We start from the raw sequence: 13,407 nt of genomic DNA on the forward strand, positions 1-13,407 counted from the left end.
GGTTCTTTTATGCCAACTTATATTTCAAAACACAATGGAAGCATATAACTCACTGGAATTCAATATTTGCCCAAATGCATGTTTATTCTGCATCAATTCCCCAAAGAATAGTTAGAAATAAAAAATTACAAATTTTCTTCTTAACACAAACACATGACTCCCCAAGACCTCTGTCCTGCAGGGGCTCATACTCTAGGAAACAGATTTCAGAACCCAGTAGGTGAAAGAAGATGCAAGGGGCAGTTAGGATAGTACTTATACTTTATTTGGAGGCAGCAGTAGTGCTTCCATAGGCCTTTTTTATATGCAGACCAAACAAAGAAGACACGGTATCAACAGGTTACATAAAGGAGCACATGCTCAAAAGCATATGTTTCTGACCTTGAGTACATATGCTGAATATTTATGACTTTGATTGAATACTAAAAGCATAGGCTGATGGAAGCGTTGTCAAGGGAGCTTAGCTATAGCCATCTTATGTTTGCCCTACAATCGCCGTGGTGATTTCACCCTCAGACATTTTGTCAAGGTAGTGTTTGCCAGCTTTTTCTACTGTAAAGTTATTATTTTTCTAATAGATGAAAGGTCAATAGAGAACAGGAAGGTTATCAGGGGAGAAAGCAGAAGACAGAGAAAGGGAAAGTACTGGGGAATGGAATGGACCAAATTATTAAGACTATGCCACATTGACAAACATGGATTAAAAAAGTTATTATTTTTCCCCTTCCAGACACTATTATTTGGAAGCAGATGGCTAAGATCAGCCTTCCCTAAGGAGACACCTTACACTCTCCCTCCTAAAGGAAGAGTGACTACATATGTTATTTCAAATTTTTCTGTAAGATTCTCCCTTCTCTGGGGGGTGCTGAGGTTGTGGCTCAGTGGTAGAGCACTTGTCTAGCATGTGTGAGGCACTGGGTTCAATTCTCAGCACCACATATAAATAAATAAAATAATGGTCCATTAACAACTAAAATATATATATATATATATATATATATATATATATATATATATATATATATATAATATTTTTATATATGTGTGTACACACACACACACATATATATATAAAGGGTTCTCTCCCATTTATTAATTTATACAATCATTTATTGGCCCCAGTGAGCCTTTGACATGACTCCAGTCTTTTGGTTTTGAACATCTTCTTAATTTCTGACACTGTAGGACTTTTCAGGTTCATCTTGTATTTTCAATGATCCATCCCAAAAGTCAGTTCTCTGAGGAGCCTCTTCCTTATTATGAAGAATTGTACTTAAAAATCAAGGTCTACATGTAAATGATAATAAATGTTGGCAAGGATGTGGAAAAAGATAAACACTTTTACACTGCTGGCGGTATTTTAGATTTTTATAGAAATCAGTACGGAGGTTCCTCAAAAGACTAGGTATGGAATGTTAATGATCTCAACTCCCCAATTAAAAGACACACATTAGCAGAATGAATCAGAAAACAAGATTCAACAATACATGGTTTACAAAACACTCTCATCTCATAGGCAAAGATATTCAGACTGAAGGTAAAAGGATAGAAAACAAATCCAGTCATATGATCCAAGAAAACAAGCAGGATTAGCTATTCTCATATCTGACAAAGCAGTTTTCAAGCAAAAATTAATCAAAAAAGAGAAGTCCACTACATTCTAGGAAAGGAAGCAATCCAAAAGAAGATCTAACAATAGTAAACATTTATGCCCCAAATGTCAACATACCCAATTACATGAAAAAAAATGCTGCATGACATTAAATCCCACTTAGATCCCAACACAATAATACTGGGTCATTTCACACACTCTTATCACCAATAGACAGGTCATCAAAACAAAATCAATAAAGATATCTTCAACCTAAATAACACTACAAATCGAATTGACCTAATGGTCATCTACACAATATTCCACCCTGAAACAGCTGAATTAGCTTTGCCTGAAACTTTTTCTAAAATAGATCATATTCGAGGCCACAAAGCAAATCTTAGGAGATACAAAAAAAAATTGATATAAACCCATGCATACTATCAGATCATAATGGAATAAAACAAGAAATCAACAGCAAGGAAAATAATAGAAGCCACATGGAGATTGAACAATACTCCCTTAAATGAAAAAAATGGATCAAAAAAGAAAAGAGAATTGAAATATACAAATTTTTAGAAATAAGAACAAAGATATATCAAAATCTCTGGGACAGTATAAAAACACTTCTAAGAGGAAAATTTATAATGCTAAGTGTCCACATTAAAAAATTAAAGAGATCTCAAATTAATAAGATTATGCTCCACCATAACTCCTTAGGAAAAGAAAAACAAACTAACCCCCAAACCAGTAGAAGACAGGAAATAATTAAGATTTGAAATCAATGAAATTAGGAATAAGAAAACATTACACAAGATCAATGCAATGAAGAGTTGGTTCTTTAAAAAGATAAATAAGACTGACAAACCCTGAGCCAAAATCACCAAAAGAAAGAGTAACAAGACTCAAATCAACAAGATATGGAGTTATCACCACACACTCTTCTGAAATCCAAAAGTTTATCAGAACCTCTGATAAAATTTGAAAATTTATACTCCAATAAACTGAAAATTCTGGAAAACATTGACAAATTTATAAACATATATGACCTACCCAAATTGAATCAGGAAGATATAGAAAACCTAAATAGACCAACATCAAGTAATGAAATTAAAACAGCAATTAAAAGTCTTCCAAAAAAGAAAAGTCCAGGACAGGATGGATTCTTGCCTAAGTTCTACCAGAGTTTTACAGAAGAACTAGCAGCAGTATTTCTCAAATTATTCCATGAAATTAAAGGGGAGGGAACACTCCCAAGTACATTTTATGAAACCAGGATAGGCTCAATACCAAAACCAGACAAAGATCTATGAAAACAAAGAAAACTCCAGATCAATATCCCTGATTAACATAGATGCCAAATCCTTAATAAAATATTAGCAAGCTGTATTCAAAAACACATCAAAAAGATAATCTGCTATGATCAATGTATTTTATTCCATGAATGCAAGGATTTGGTTCAACATATGCAAATCAATAAATGTGATTCACCACTTAAACAGAATTAAGAACAAAACTCACATGTTTATCCCAATAGATGCAGAAAAGACCTTTGATAAAATCCAATACCCATTCGTGTTAAAAACTCAGGAGACGGAAATCAATAAATGTTATTCACCACATCAATAGACTTAAAAATAAGAACCATATGATCATCTTGATAGATGCGGAAAAAGCATTCGACAAAGTACAGCATCCCTTTATGTTCAAAACTCTAGAAAAACTAGGGATAACAGGAACATACCTCAATATTGTAAAAGCAATCTATGCTAAGCCTCAGGCTAGCATCATTCTGAATGGAGAAAAACTGAAGGCATTCCCTCTAAAGTCTGGAACAAGACAGGGATGCCCTCTCTCTCCACTTCTCTTCAACATAGTTCTCGAAACACTGGCCAGAGCAATTAGACAGACGAAAGAAATTAAAGGCATCAAAATAGGAAAAGAAGAACTTAAATTATCACTATTTGCAGATGATATGATCCTATACCTAGCAGACCCAAAAGGCTCTACAAAGAAACTATTAGAGCTAATAAATGAATTCAGCAAAGTGGCAGGATATAAAATCAACACGCATAAATCAAAGGCATTCCTGTATATCAGCGACAAATCCTCTGAAATGGAAATGAGGACAACCACTCCATTCACAATATCTTCAAAAAAAATAAAATACTTGGGAATCAACCTAACAAAAGAGGTGAAAGACTTATACAATGAAAACTACAGAACCCTAAAGAGAGAAATAGAAGAAAATCTTAGAAGATGAAAAAATATACACTGTTCATGGATAGGCAGAACTAACATCATCAAAATGGCGATATTACCAAAAGTTCTCTACAGGTTTAATGCAATGCCAATCAAAATCCCAACGGCATTTCTTGTAGAAATAGAGAAAGCAATCATGAAATTCATATGGAAAAATAAAAGACCCAGAATAGCAAAAACAATGCTAAGCAAGAAGTGTGAATCAGGCGGTATAGCGATACCAGACTTCAAACTATACTACAGAGCAATAGTAACAAAAACAGCATGGTACTGGTACCAAAACAGGAGGGTGGACCAATGGTACAGAATAGAGGACACAGAAACCAATCCACAAAACTACAACTATCTTATATTTGATAAAGGGGCTAAAAGCATGCAATGGAGGAAGGATAGCATCTTCAACAAATGGTGCTGGGAAAACTGGAAATCCATATGCAACAAAATGAAACTGAATCCCTTTCTCTCGCCATGCACAAAAGTGAATTCAAAATGGATCAAGGAGCTTGATATCAAATCAGAGACGCGCCGTCTGATAGAAGAAAAAGTTGGCTACGATCTACAGTCGGTGGGGTCGGGCTCCAAATTCCTCAATAGGACACCCATAGCACAAAAGTTAATAACTAGAATCAACAAATGGGACTTACTCAAACTAAAAAGTTTTTTCTCAGCAAAAGAAACAATAAGAGAGGTAAATAGGGAGCCTACACCCTGGGAACAAATCTTTACTCCTCACACTTCAGATAGAGCCCTAATATCCAGAGTATACAAAGCACTCAAAAAATTAGACAATAAGAGAACAAACAACCCAATCAACAAATGGGCCAAGGACCTGAACAGACACTTCTCAGAGGAGGACATACAGTCAATCAACAAGTACATGAAAAAATGCTCACCATCTCTAGCTGTCAGAGAAATGCAAATCAAAACCACCCTAAGATACCATCTCACTCCAGTAAGATTGGCAGCCATTAGGAAGTCAAACAACAACAAGTGCTGGCGAGGATGTGGGGAAAAGGGTACACTTGTACATTGCTGGTGGGACTGCAGATTGGTGCAGCCAATTTGGAAAGCAGTATGGAGATTTCTTGGAAAGCTGGGAATGGAGCCACCATTTGACCCAGCTATTCCCCTTCTTGGTCTATTCCCTAAAGACCTAAAAAGAGCATGCTACAGGGACACTGCTACATCGATGTTCATAGCAGCTCAATTCACAATAGCAAGACTGTGGAACCAACCTAGATGCCCTTCAATAGACGAATGGATAAAAAAAATGTGGCATTTATACACAATGGAGTATTACTCTGCATTAAAAAATGACAAAATCATAGAATTTGCAGGGAAATGGATGGCATTAGAGCAGATTATGCTAAGTGAAGCTAGCCAATCCCTAAAAAACAAATGCCAAATGTCTTCTTTGATATAAGGAGAGTAACTAAGAAGAGAGTAGGGACGAAGAGCAGGAGAAGAAGATTAACATTTAACAGGGATGAGAGGTGGGAGGGAAAGGGAGAGAGAAGGGAAATTGCATGGTAATGGAAGGAGACCCTCAGGGTTATACAGTGGAGGAGGTAGAGAGAGAGGAGGGGAGGGGAGGGGAGAGGTGGGGAGGGGGGAGGGGGGAGGATGGGAAAGGCAGCGGAGCACAACAGACACTAGTATGGCAATTTGTAAATCAATGGATGTGTAACTGATGTGATTCTGCAATCTGTGTATGGGGTGAATGTGGGAGTTCATAACCCACTTGAATCAAAGTGTGGAATATGATATGTCAAGAACTTTGTAATGTTTTGAACAACCCACAATAAAAAATTTAAAAAATTAAAAATAAAAAAAAATAAAAAAATAAAAAATAAAAAAAAAAGCTCAGGAGAAGCTAGAGATAGAAGGATATTACCTCAATATTATAAAAGCCATTTATGACAAACCCAAAGCCAATATCATACTAAGTGGAGAAAAACTAAAAGCATTTCCTCTAAAATTAGGAACAAGATAAAGCAGTTCATTCTCACCACCCCTATTCAATATAGTCCTCAAAACATTAGAGTGATCAGGACAGAAAATAAAATCAAATAGGAAAAGAAGTCAAACAATCTCTGTTGGCTGACAATATGATCCTATATCCAGAAGACCCAAAGAATTTCACCAGAATACTTCTAAAGCTTAAAGATGAGTTGTAGTAGGATACAAGATCAATACCCATAAATCAATAACTTTCCTATATTCCAACAGTGATTCCGCTGAGGAAGAAATCAGGGAAACTATCCCATTCACAATAACCTAAAAAAAATTAAATACTTGGAAATTAATCTAACTAAGGAGGTAAAAGAGCTCTATAATAAAAATTATAGAACACCGAAGAAAGAAATTGAAGAAGATGTTAGAAGATGGAAAGACATCCCATGTTCTTGGATAGGCAGAATCAATATTATCACAATGGCCATATTACCAAAAGCAATATAGAGATCAATGCAATCGCCATCAAAATACCAATGACATTCTTCACAAAATTAAAAAAAAAAAACAATTCTTTTTTTTTTTGAGAGAGAGAGAGAAAGAGAGAGAATTTTAATATTTATTTTTTAGTTTTCGGTGTACACACATCTTTGTTTGTATGTGGTGCTGAGGATCGAACCCGGGCCGCATGCATGCCAGGCGAGCGCGCTACCGCTTGAGCAACATCCTCAGCCCCCCCAAAAAAAAAAATTCTTAAATTCATTTGGAAGAGTAAGAGACCCAGAATGTCCAAAGCAATCATTAGCGAGAAAAGTGAAGCAAAAGGTATTACAATAACTATAAAAATAGTCTCCAATAATTTTTCTAGTACTTTATAATTATATGTTCTATATTAAATGTTTAATTCATATGAAATTTATGTTCATGTGTGAGAAGTATATTTATAACTTTTTCAAAATAAATAGCGATAGACTATTTGAAATAGCTCTCTCCTTTGGTTTGAAATTATACCATAGAGCTATAGTAACAAAAACATCATGATATTGATAGACATGTAGATCAATGGAACAGAATTAAAGACATAGAGTCAAATCCATATACCTGTCTGATATTTGACAAAGGTGCCAAAAATGTATCTTGGAGAAAAGACAGCCTTTTATCAAATGGTGCTGGTTAACTATATTTAGAAAAATGAAATTAGACCCCTCTCCCTCACCCTGCACAAAACTCAAAATGGAGAAATATTACAACTGCTAGAAGAAAACATAGGGTAAACACTCCATCATATAGGTGCTGGCACCAACTTCCTTAAGAACGCAAAAGTACAAGAAATAAAATCAAGAGTCAATAAGTGGGATGCCATCAAACGAAAAAGCTTCTGCATGGCAAAGGAAGTTATTAAGAGCAGGAAGAGGGAGCCTACAGAATGGGAGAAAATCTTGGCCAGCTACTCCTTCCATAGAGGATTAATATCCAGAATATGCAAAGAACTCAAAAATTTCATACCATATACAAATAACCCAATCATCAAATGGGCAAAAGAACTAAACAGAAACTTGAGAGAGAGAGAGAGAGAGAGAGAGAGAATACATAAAAAACTGCTCAACATCTCTAACAATCAGGGAAATGCAAATTAAAAATTCCACTAAGATTTTATCTCACTCCAGTCAGGATGACAATGATTAAGGATACAAACAATAATAAATGCTGATGACGTTTTGGGGAGAAAGGTACACTTGTACATTGTTGATGGGACTTCATACTAATACAGCCACTCTGGAAAGCAGTATGGAGATTCCTCAAAAAAACTAGTGATGGAACTTCCATATGACCCAGCTATCCAACTCTTTGGTATTTTCCCCAAAGAAGTAATGTTGGCATACTACTACAATACAGCCACCTCAGTGTTTATAACACAATAGCTACATTATGAAAGCAACCCAGATGCCCATCAGTAGATGAATGGAATTAAGAAATTTTATATATATATATATATACACACACACACACACACACACACACACACACACACATATATATATGGACATATGTATATATGTATACACACACACAATGGAGTTCTACCCAACCATTAAAATATGAAATTATGGCATTTTCCAGTAAATGGATAGAAATGAAGAATATCATTCTAAGTAAATTAAGCCAAACTCAGAAAGTCAAGAGTTGTATATTTTCTCTTATATGTGAAAGCTGGAGAGGAAAAAGGAAAAGAAAGTTTGGGGTATCTTATGAATATCAGAGGTAGATCAGTAGAGTAGAGTAAAGGAACCAGGGGGAGAAAGGAGGGGAGGTGGGGGGAATGCAGGAGAATGATATTGACCAAATTTTATTGTGTGCATGTATGAATATGTAACAAGAAATTCAATCATTATGTACAACTATAATGCACCAATAAAAAATGTGGAAGAAAAATAGAATAAATTTTTAGTAAACTCAAAATCAAACTGAGCTCTGAGCATATTTGTTGTTATGGGAGTGTCCTTCTTTGGAGTCCTTTCAATAGAAAACACTAATAATATATGTATGTATACTAACCTATAAATTCATACATGTCCATAATTGCTTCTATATTTATCTGTATAAGCCAAACCTTAACATAATCTGATATTTCTGACTATGACCCAATGGCACAGAGCTCCTACCAGCCTAAAATAGTTTCAGAATTATTAACCTTCACTCCCAGAACAAGCAGCTTCGTGGATGTATGTTTTTCTTTTTCTTGAACAAATACCAAGGAGTGCAATTGCAGATCATAAGATAGTATATGTTTAGTTTTCTGAAAACATGCCAGAACTTTTTTCTAAGTAGCTATACCATTTTAAGGGGTTTTAAAAAAAAAAACTTAAATCAGATTTTTTCCAAATAAAAATTCTTAAGTGAATTTCCAGTTTAGCTGTAATTAAATCCAGACTCCTTAACTGGTCTACAAGGTCCTATGTGAACTGACTCCTGCCTATTTTCCTACCCCATCTCTTGCCATCTTTTCCCTCATTCCCTGTATTCCAGCCACCTTACTTTTTAAAAATTGTTTTGTTAGAGTCTCAAAAAAAAATCTTCCAGCCCTAGTGTCTTCAGATAAGCTCTTCCCTGTGCCTGAAACATTTTCCTTTCCTAATAGTTACTTCTATATTATTCTACACATAAATTTAGGAAGGTTTTTCCTGACTGTTTGATCCAATATAGTTTTCCCTGTTGTTTTCTCTCATGGCAAACTTTTCTCATTTATTAATTGCTCCAAACAACTCACCACAATTAGTGTGTTCATATTTGCTTGTTTATTTTTTATATTTGCCACTAGACTTTAAGATACATAATCATAGGTATAATGTGCATTTTGTTCACCCTGAACTCAGAGACTACAGCAATGCCTGGTACATGATAGTGATCATAAAAATCCGTTGAGGTAATACATATAGGAAAGAGAAGAGTTTTAAATTTTTATGTCATTATATCTGTCATTTTTCTCTTGGAAGAATTGTATGTTTAGTTCCACACTAAAGAAGGCATTTCCCAGGAGACTATAAAAATAGTCTCCAATAATTTTTTCTAGTACTTTATAATTATATGTTCTATATTAAATGTTTAATTCACATGAAATTTATGTTCATGTGTGAGAAGTATATTTATAACTTTTTCAAAATAAATAGCAATAGACTATTTGAAATAGCTCTCTCCTTTGGTTTGAAATATATCCATTCGGTATGTTCAATTCTTATATATACAAAGGTATAGTTTGGGGATGTCTGGTACTCCATTGATTTATTTATCTCTACAAAAATGCCACACTGTTTTGAGTGGCAGAGCCGGTCAAATGTACCATATCTCACCACTGTCACAACACTCTTCTGTCTATTTAACACAATTCCAAATGAATTTGAAACTTTGGAATCAAACTGTCAAGTTTTGTGTTGTTTTGTGGTTAAAGGGGAGCCTGAGGGATTTTCATTGCGATTTCATTGAATATACAGATTAATTTAAAAACTGAAACATTTATTGTTTGGCTACACACAAATATGATAAAAGTCTCCATTTATTCAGCATTTAATTCCTAGTGATTGCATATGCCTAGACTCAGTATTTGTATAACCTCAGAATTAGAAGAAACCTCCAAGATTGCCCCTGACTGCAAGATGTGCATCAGATTTGCACTTCCACTGATTAGGTATTCCCTGCCTTCTGAGGAAATGCATTTTATTATAAGGTATAATAAGGTAGGTAATGACTGGGTTGATGAAATAAGTTTCAGAAGAAGAGTATCAGAGGGGTCCTGTAACTGTCCTTTTCTTCAATTTCCTGCCTACACAAAATGTGACTTTAGTGGTGAGTATCTTGGCCAGTGTCTATATTTTGAGAACTTTAACACTCCACAAGTTTGCATCAGATAATCAGCTGTTCTAGTGGACACTATCCACTCTTTAAAAATGGATGTAAGTCTTTATGAAGGAGCATTGATCTCACAGCCAAAGACTATGTAATATTTCTGATGTCATCTTTGCTTTTTTCTCAATGTTTTCATCCTGTGGCTGGCACATATTAATTTCTTGATTAATGCTCACTGAATTAATAATCAATTACCCCTACAGGTTTATTTCTCTTGATAACAAGAGACCATAACTATATTTAAAGAAGCATTTTCTAATGCAGAAGAACAATAGAAGAAACACCTCTCTAATTACAGACTTTCTAATATCTATTTCTGGGAAATACAAAATCACAAAATTTATTTTGCCAATGGCAACTACTGCCTTGTAAAGTATTATGTAATTGAGGTAGATAGAATAGGCTGCGTGTGTGTTATTATGTAATTAGGTTGAGTGGAGGGTGTGTGTGTGTGTGTGCGTGTGTATGTGTGTGTGTATGTGTGTGTATGTGATCTATTGCTATAGACGAAGGCACTATAAATAACAGCTAATAATTTTATGACTATTTCCTAGAACCTAGGCCAAAGGGGGAAAGAAGGCCCGTTATGTCAAAATATTCTCACCTATCTAGTAAAATAATCCGAAAAGTCAAAAGAATTGGATAAGTCAATACTATAAGAAGCTTTGATATTCAGAGGTTCACACTTTCGCTAGTGGAAATACATGTTTTACTGCTTTTATTCATTTACTCTAATCCAGTAGATGGTGCTACATGTCTGTATATGTAAAATACCACCCTTGCTTTTTTTCCCTCCCTCCCTTCCTCCTTTCTTTCTTTCTTTCTTTCTTCCTTTCTCTCTCCAGAACTCTCATCAAGGTCTACTATTATAATGAAAATCATTATTCCTGACTTCTGAGCCAAATCTCTGGGTGTAGCATTAGAGATGTATTTAAAAAGACCCCAAAAATAATTGTGGACCAATACCAACCTAACAATCTACAAACATTTTCCCTTCAGTTCATGCCCACTCTAAAATAACAAAATGTTTGATCTTAAACAGAATTCTGTGTCAGTCTATTAAAAACATCCAGATGCAGAATCATAGTCCTTCTTATTCTTTTAAACACTGATAGTTGCAATTGTTATGAAGCAACCATAAAGACGACAATAATTCACAATGAAAGTTTAAATTTAAAATGGAGAGACCAACATGCAAATCAATTCTTTAAGAAGACAACATACTGGAGGCAGGAAAGATGGTGGAATGAAATGGACATTGTTACCCTAGGTACATGTACAACTGCACATATGGTGCAACGCTACATCATGTACAACAGAAAAATGAAAAGTTGTGCTGGAATTGTGTACAATGAATCAAAATGCATTCTGCTGTCATATATACCTAATTAGAATGAATAAATAAATTTTTTAAAGATAACATACATTTTTAATTTGTATAGATAGTTGTTGAATCAATGATTAAGCTAGTCATATACATTCACGCTTCTTTATGAACCATCAAAAACCAAAAGTTTTAGAAAAGTAGGTATTAGAACAAATAATCCATATCACCCAGCAACCTACAAAAAAAATAAATGTATGTCCTTTATTAATTTTAAACACAACTAAACAATGTACAATCTGAATCAGAAATAATCCATTCTCTGCCTTCTTTTATCTAGCGAATTTGCAATATGTTATTATCTCACATAATTTAAATGTTTTGAAAAAATAATTGTTTTTTAAATCAAAGATTCAATGACATCAACTAATATAAAAATTGGAACATTTCACTATATATTATATTAATACATATTATATTAAATTTTGATTTAGTTAACTACTATGATTTCAAAAAGTCCCTTTGAAAATTACTCTATTCTCTTTCATTTTATCAAAAGGAAAATGGGAGCTACGGTTACTAATGAGTGCTATATATAAGATAGGTATTCATAGTCTGCTGACTGAAGGCTTAATAAAATGGTCTTATTCAATAAAGGGTACTCCTTTAAGGCTATATTCTAACACAAGCACAGCATATTCACGAATAACCTTTCAGATGACTCTTTTATCATTCAGGGTTTCCTTCATTCATATCTTCATTAACTGTTTTACTAGTCCTCAAAACAAACTCAAGACAACAGTATTTGATCGGTTATTCCTAGGTATTTTTTGCAACATGGAAAGATCATATGGTCTTAATCCAAGAAATGACAGCTCAATGAAATACACACACACACACACGTACCCGTGTATGTGTGTGTGTGTATCACCCATATATATTATCTTATTTATGTTATAATTGGGCCTTTTTTTATTCTGACTTTTGAAATATGATCACTAGGATAAGAAGAGTCTCCAACAACACCAAAAACACGATTGTCCTTTCCTCAAAGAGCTTATCTTCAGTTGGAGAAGTGTCCAGAAAAGAAGCCCCCTGACTGGTCTCCTGACCTCTACAACTCATCTCTCTGGTACCACCTCCACATCTCAGCCAAAATGACGTTTTTAAATCTCAGATCTGAGCACAACACCTCCTTCCCATGAAGACTCCTCCATGGCTCTCTATAGCCCCCTAACATGATTAAAAGACCTTCATGAACAAGTCCCAAACTCCTCCCCAGCCAGGTCTTTCACTTTCCTTCGCCTTATGCTGGAAATTTCTAGCCAAGCTAAATGTGTTTCTTTTTCCTCAAGTTCTCTCTCACTTTAAGCCTCCACACATCCATTTCCTCTACATGGATATCTTTCCATATTTGCTCATGTTCATGACCTACATATATTTGTTACTCATGTTCATGCTATAGGTCACCTATATGTGCTCCTATTTTCACTATCATGGCACTTGTTAAACTTCTGATCTATCTGGGCCTCTATTACCCTATAAGCAGCATAATTCAGAGAATCTCATGGTAATTTAGCTCGGACTCATCAGCCTCCGTACACAGTAGAAATTCATACATTCATTCATTCACTGTACCCAAGTCATTGAACACTTTCTGTGTGACATACTCTACAGTGGGCGATAGCTAGATACATCTATGGATAAAACAGACATAGACACTGCCTCTCAGAACTTCTATTAAATTAGCTAACACATACCAAATGCCCAGAGGGTGGCAAGGTTGCCACAACTCAGCAAGGGAACATGTCTTATCTCCGGGTGGGAAGCAAGCAGGGCAGAGGAGCTATCCAGCCAGCAAAGACTCTTACCTGAA

Source organism: Marmota monax, unplaced genomic scaffold, assembly GCF_021218885.2.
Source record: "Marmota monax isolate L192 unplaced genomic scaffold, Marmota_monax_Labrador192_F-V1.1 WCK01_AAM20220418_F8-fsc00074, whole genome shotgun sequence".
Taxonomy (NCBI): Eukaryota; Metazoa; Chordata; class Mammalia; order Rodentia; family Sciuridae; genus Marmota; species Marmota monax.